The following is a 7,032-nucleotide window of genomic DNA, read 5'->3' as shown; positions in this document are numbered from 1 at the left end:
GTTTAATTAAAGCACACGCTCAATGTAGTAAGCCGTGATTTCAGTTACTAGCTCGTGGTTACATTTGCCAAGCAACCTAAATAAAGATACATTCATCACATCATCAGTCCATTAAACCCTGCTCTTTGGAGTTTGCATTGTCCTGCCTGTGACCCCATATTTTCATTGTGTTTCTCTGAGCTGCTGCAGACCGAAGTAAGAGAGCTATTATGTGTCTCCAGAGAGACATGGGACTCAATCCACCCTCTTAACCATTGTGCAAATGCACTTAATGGCAATATCTGCTGAATCTTTTCAAGCAAGCCAAAAAGAAAAGGGATAACTTTTATCTTATTCAATTATCTTATGTAATTTCTATTTTCTAATTTAAAAATAATCATCCAGCAATTAAAGTAAAGTAGAAGTGCACTGGAACTATTACCAGTCATTAGTAACAGCACACAAAAAAGCATTGTCTGTCTGGTACTGACTCATCTATATCCTTAAGTGTGTAAGTCCGAGATTTTAAACAAAGCCAGAATGTTAACTGAAAAACATGTGGGTGTATGTTTTACTCATGCTCTTTCTTAATAAATCTTTTATTCATAACTTAATCCCTTTTCAATCCCTCAGGCATTACACCGGAATTTAAAAACAGCAAATAAATAAGTGGGTGGAAGGAGAAAGAGGATGAAAAAGGACAAAAATAATTATTCAATGAAACAAAGCAGTTAGGGATGTAGGAAAAAAATGTAGATCTGTTTCATCAGTCCAGTGGTTTGCCTTATTAAGGGAGGCAGTGATTCTCCCCGAGAGGGTTGGTGTTGTTTATGGGTCACTGTGTGTGGATTCAAAGGAACAGCAGTGAGAACATTGCTGTCTGCTCTCCTGATAGATGATAAGTTGTTTCATTGCCTCAGAGTTTCCCATAAGCTCTGGCTGCGGGGCACATATTTGCACACAAAGACCACCAGTTGCATACATGTGTGTGAATGTGTGTGTGAATGGGTGGATGACTGGATATGTAAAGCGCTTTGGGGTCCTTAGGGCAGAGGTGTGGACTCGAGTCACATGACTTGGACTCGAGTCAGACTCGAGTCATTAATTTTATGACTTCAGACTTGACTTGAAAAAATTTTCTAAGACTTGTGACTTGACTTGGACTTTTACACCAATGACCTGGGACTTGAATTGGACTTGAACCGGTTTACTTGAAAAGACTTGATATTTTACCCCAAATATAAAATTTAACATGCATATTACATAGAGATTGAAAATGTGACGTCATTCACGGGTAGAACCGCAAAGGATTCTGGGAACTCGTGGCAAGAGGTACTAGCGCGCGCAGGCTTTCAATTGAAATCAGTTATACAGCGATAAAAAGAAACACAAAAATGTCAAGAAGCTGTTGTATTATTGACTGCAATAGCCGGTCGCATGACAGCCACGGGAAGCCGACGGGTAAAGAGATCGGTTGTTATCGGATTACGTCGTTGAAGAGAAATTGTTCGAGCCATGTTTCCGAAGTAACAAAGACGCGACGGATGGCCTGGATTGCAGCCATTCAAAGATCAAATATAACGTCCCAGAACACTCCAGCTCACAGGTTAGTCTGCTCCAAGCATTTACACAAAGGTCAGTCTGCTGTTGTAGTTAACACGTCATTTTCATAACATAATTGGTGATATAGGTTACAAGCAAGTCTGACGCTGAACAGAAATTGTCGCGCTATGCTCCTTTGTTTATTGTGCATAAATAGTGAATTGTCCTGACACAATATTGTGTTTCGCTTCTGTTATTATGGTACATTGACAAAAACATATACTTTTATTCACAGGATAAAACAGTTTTTTTGTATCACTAATTGTCCAGTACAATTACAGCATACAGTATTATTGTCACTGCTACATTTCTGTAATGAACCAGAAATTATTTCCACTACTAATTAATTACCGTTGAGCTCAAAGGTTATATTAATAAACGGTTAATGAATGTGTATTTATGAAGACGATTTGTGAGACTGGTAAACTTACCTTTGTTCGTACGATGGTCTTTACTTTCTACACGGTGCATTTCAAGGTCCTGTACCCATCCGGCGGTAAACTGTACCTGGGCTTGTTGCAGTGACCTGAAGTTACTAAACTTCATGAGTGTATGCACTCACTCCAAGAACCGTATGATTATAAATATGCATATAAATATGCTAAGATGAGATAGCTGACTTCATCTAACTAGCAAATGTTGTCCAGGCTACGTTGGTGATGCAGTTTTTTTTAATATGTATGATATTTTTGTCATGCGATTTTAAAGCCGGTCCTAAAACCGCATCCAAGAATAACATGCAGCTTATCTCAGAACTGTCGGTGAAAATTATTCTTGGAGCTAGGTTTAATTGAGCTGCATTTTAAAGAGGTGCAATTTCACAATTTGTGTGTATTTTCTAAGTTCACTATTTTGTCATGTGTTGAGAAAAACACAGATTTAAAAATTACATGGTCTAATATTTACATTTAGCATAACTGCAACATGCTTTTTTCATGTTTTTTTTTTAAAAGACTCGAAAGGACTTGAAATTCAAAGTTTCAGACTTGTGACTTGACTCGGACTTTTACACCAGTGACTTGAGACTCGACTCTGACTTGCCTGACATTACTTGAGACTTGACTTGAGACTTGAGGATAAAGACTTGAGACTTACTTGAGACTTGCAAAACAATGACTTGGTCCCACCTCTGCCTTAGGGACTAGTAAAGCGCTATATAAATACAGGCCATTTACCATTTACCATTTACATGTCACACACGCACTCAAAGCTCACCCGCTTGCCTTTAGCATTTCCACTCGGCTAATCGGTCCTTGTACAAATAACCCCACGGTGCGCTGCTGTTTATGTCGGACGTGACTTTCTCACCAGCCTTTTCAAAAATCTCCCAAACTGAATGCGCTGTTTAACAATTTCTATGATGGTGGGAAAAGTACCTTGATACAGCAGCCAGATACAAGTAAGTACATTCAAACGTACAAGATTGCCACTGTGAAACATAATGGAGTGAAAATACTGTGTCTTGGAATTGTGCTGATTTTCTTTCTGTGTTCATAAAAATGACAGACGAAACGATAAGACCAGGAAGGTGTTATCGAAATGACTTTTTAAATATTACATACAGCTCAAAAGATCAAGGTTCAGGTTCTTCTTCTTTGGGTGATGTAAGAGTTTCTGTGTTTTGTGAAAAGCTTTCAGTCTTCAAACAGCCTTGGCTTTTTGAGTTATACAGAATGTGGCAGCGGTTTCAAAGCATTTTCTGCAGAAATATTGCCGGAGTTTTATTCACGCAGAAAACAACGTGATCATACCTCAGAACAGATGTTTTTGTAGATAAAGGGGCCAATAAGTTGACCGCCCGGCTACAAAGAAAAGAATACTGTTGTCTTATAGTGTGCACCGTATTATTAGCTGTAGAAGGCAGTCAAGTACAATTTAGCAGGCCATTAATCACGCATACTTCAAAGTGCAGTCACTTTAAATTACCGATTCTTTCTTGTACTTGTAAATCAGTTTAAGCGCGTTCCTTGGCATGTGGGTGATAACCTTGTAAACTCCATCTAACATTAAATAAACCTTTCAGAAAGATGGCTACAGATAGCGTATGTAGAATCTGACTTTGACTACCAAAGCTGAAACTGTTGTCTTCTTTTTTTCTTATTAGTAATTTTCATTTTATATTCCAGGTGTGTTTCATCTATTCAGGGGTAATGTCAGTCTCATGACTGGCAGGAGCTTTTTAGCTGTTGACAGTGTTGAGTTTTAGCTCTAAAGATGACACTGTCCTCATCAGCCTTTCTTGGCATCACCGATACACAGCATGCTCATTAGAAACACTGTCAGTATTGAATACCCTGTTTTCTGAATGATATGTTGGACATTGATGAGCTTAGGCTCATTTGCCCCATCACTTCTGTGCCAGCGTCTTAACCATAAAGGTTAAGATATTTTAATTACTTGTGAAGGTTAAAGATGAGATCCACTGATTAAATCCCAGCTATGGGTGGTTTGTCAGTCCTAGTAAACAAGCAGAGGAAAATGAAAACAACACCACACTTTGATATACACAGGAGCTGCTTTTATTCCAACTAAAATGCCTTGAACTTTTAATCCCAGTACTTTTTTTTCTTAAGGATCTAACAGACTGTCAGACCGTGAATGTCTATATTTCTGCTGTGGTCTAAAGAGCCACAAAGTTTAGACAAATTTGTGCGCCGACATAGAGACCGCTCTTATGAGACGTGGAAATTTACAAAACCGTAGCAGGCAGGTTACATCTCAACTGTTTCCTTCTCTCTTCTCGGTTGTCTGTTTTTATCAGAGCTGCAGGTCTGTGTGTCTGCATGATGGGTGGTAGATACACACACGCATGCTGTGCAGCCACAACAGACGGGATAAAGCTCTTCGGTTGCATGAAAAATGAAATTTGCAGAGGTGTGTGGAAATTATTTCTGCTTCAGAGCGTAACTGCCTTGAAAACATTAGAAAATATAGTTTTTTTTCTGTGATTTACTGTGTTTTAACCCCCCCGGCATCCACTTTTGTGTCACGTTAAAATGAGTAAGAGGCCCAACGTCTACATAACAGATTTTAAAAAATTAATGAGCAATTTTCACATGAATTTTTACCAATCTTTGGTAAAAACTGCTAGCCAAAACAGCACAAACAGGCTACTCTTTTGATTCAGGAAGTATCACCTACTGAGCAAAGACTTCTTTTTTTTTCGTGGGAGGGGGTGGGGCAGGGTCAAAAATAAATTCCCAGTATCTTAATTTAGATCATGTTGTGGAAAGAGTCCACCCAGAAGTTTTTAGTCCATGGGAAAAGTTCCTGTGGCTGTTGGTGACAAATGATAAACCAAGATAATTTGCCCCAGTACGCTGTTGGATGATGCCACAATAAGCTTATATGTGCCTATTTGGGATTTTGATGATGATGGTGTTTGTTTAACACAAAATCCACTACAAGTCTTCCACTGGGTACATGTCTGGTGAATGTGACAGCCAAAAAAGGGCCTCTGTTTTGGTCTCTGTACCACGGAGGAGGCTAAGTGATAACTCTTACTGAATGAGTCCGACTCTGTGAAGAAACTGACTTGAATAAAATACAAAATTCTGAAAGTGAACATTGTGTACTGTAAATGATTAAACACTAATTTTGGATTTGAATTGTGATTGGGAATGGACTGTACAACAAAAATGCAATGACATGTGAAGAGGGATCTGAAAAATGCAACGGCCCAAGTATCTTACGTAAGATGGGATCAGACTCCCATGACTGTGTGAGAGCAGAACAGCAGGTCATTACACAGGATGGCTGTAAGCGAAGTTCACATTCAGCTGAGGAAATGATCTTGAACGTCACAGTGACTCGTTGAATGTGTAGAAACTTTTAGGTGCAGCTCGGCTGTTGTTTGAGCAATTAACCTACGGTATAAGTGCAGCTCTAATAAAACACGTTTTATTTTTGTTTTGGTCTGTTTTTAATGTCATTTTTTAAAGATACAATTAAGAAAAAACAATATTATAATAATGTGATAAAACCTGCTTAAATCCACACATTACACAGTCATTTCATCACTGTTGTTAGTGTAGTGCAACGATGCTAATGTCGAAAGCAACTAAAGGAGAGATATTTATATCTATGATAACAGAGGAATGTTCTACAATGAGGACAGTTATCATAGTAGGATTTTTACACTTGTATGCTTTATTCTGATGACTCTTTTTTTTAAAGTTCATTATGTGTTTAAATGTTTAAAAATGTATATTAATGGTTCCAATACAAAAAGTGAGTGGTTTAAAATGTATTGAAATAAGTTTAAATGAGTTTAAATGAGAACGTGGAAGCCATACAAATGTATGTGATGTGTGCTGCTGGTACTAATGACTCTCTGCCAGACAACAGCTGGTGTCAGCACCGCCCCTCCCAAGAAATCCTCAATGTCTACATGCAATTTAAAAATGAGAAGTGGGCACTGGCACCAGAGATGAGGCTGAATAAACATACCCCCCTCTGGACATCGTTCAGTGTGCCCACCCCCAAGGCCCTATTTGTATGTGTCAAGAGAATAAAAGTAATGAGACTGTCTAAGTTGTGGAAAAAAATTGAGTCACACGTTACCATGCGGGGACAGAGAAGGAGTACCTCCCCTGCCCCTTAGTGCATCCAAAAGGACATCCAGCTAAGGGTCCAGTAGCACCACCAAGTGTCACCAAGACCGGGGCAGTCCACCCAACCCCACAACAGAGGAAAAACTACACCTGCCCTAACATTCAGTCAACTTCCAAACTACATAAGACAATAGACACCCAGGTTGAGTCTGTCCTCCACCTCTGGTAGATCCTCCACCGCCTGCAGAGTGGTCTTCTCAAAATCAGGCACCACCTGCAAAAAGATGGTAAAAACCTTCCTGCCAGCTAAAGAGGCCCCTAGTTCAAGGCCCCAGTGTCAGGGCCGGGCCCCAGTGCATGCACCAGCCCACAATACCGGCAACACACAAACAGGACTCAAATTCCCCAGGCACAGCCAGAGCTTCAGCCTGGAGGCGGAGAGCCCCCAGAACCCCAAGTCCCCAAGCCTGCCCCGGACCCACTCAGGAGCAGCATGGCTGGTAACCTATGGCCAGGTCAGTAACCAACTGGTCATAATCTACTAGTTATGACCAGCTACTTTATGCGTAGAGCTATAATAATCTACCAAGAAATAATGACAGTCTGTGAGTTTTTTCCAAACTCCCGCAATTTAAAACAGGTTGGCATCACTAACTGTGATTAGCCGATAGCCTATTGGGGGGGGGTTTTCGGCTTAGCTCATACTCTGCTTTGCATTGATGCATTCAGCTACTGCTAGCTATTGCTGAGACGACATGAAACACCATATGGGTTCATATTCAGCTGGTTAATTTAATCCAGAAAGAAGGGACAGATGTTTTGTCAGCGTGACAGAGGCGAGCCACGCGGTCCCTTCTGCTGGTATGAGCTGTAGATTTTGTGTGACCCGGTGGACTAT

Source organism: Copadichromis virginalis, linkage group LG7 (genome assembly GCF_057382275.1).
Source record: "Copadichromis virginalis isolate Kocher_CV1m ecotype Utaka linkage group LG7, C_Virginalis_male_GT1.1, whole genome shotgun sequence".
In the NCBI taxonomy this organism is placed as follows: Eukaryota; Metazoa; Chordata; class Actinopteri; order Cichliformes; family Cichlidae; genus Copadichromis; species Copadichromis virginalis.
The sequence above is the reverse complement of the archived record's forward strand: the minus strand, read 5'-3'. Positions refer to the sequence as shown.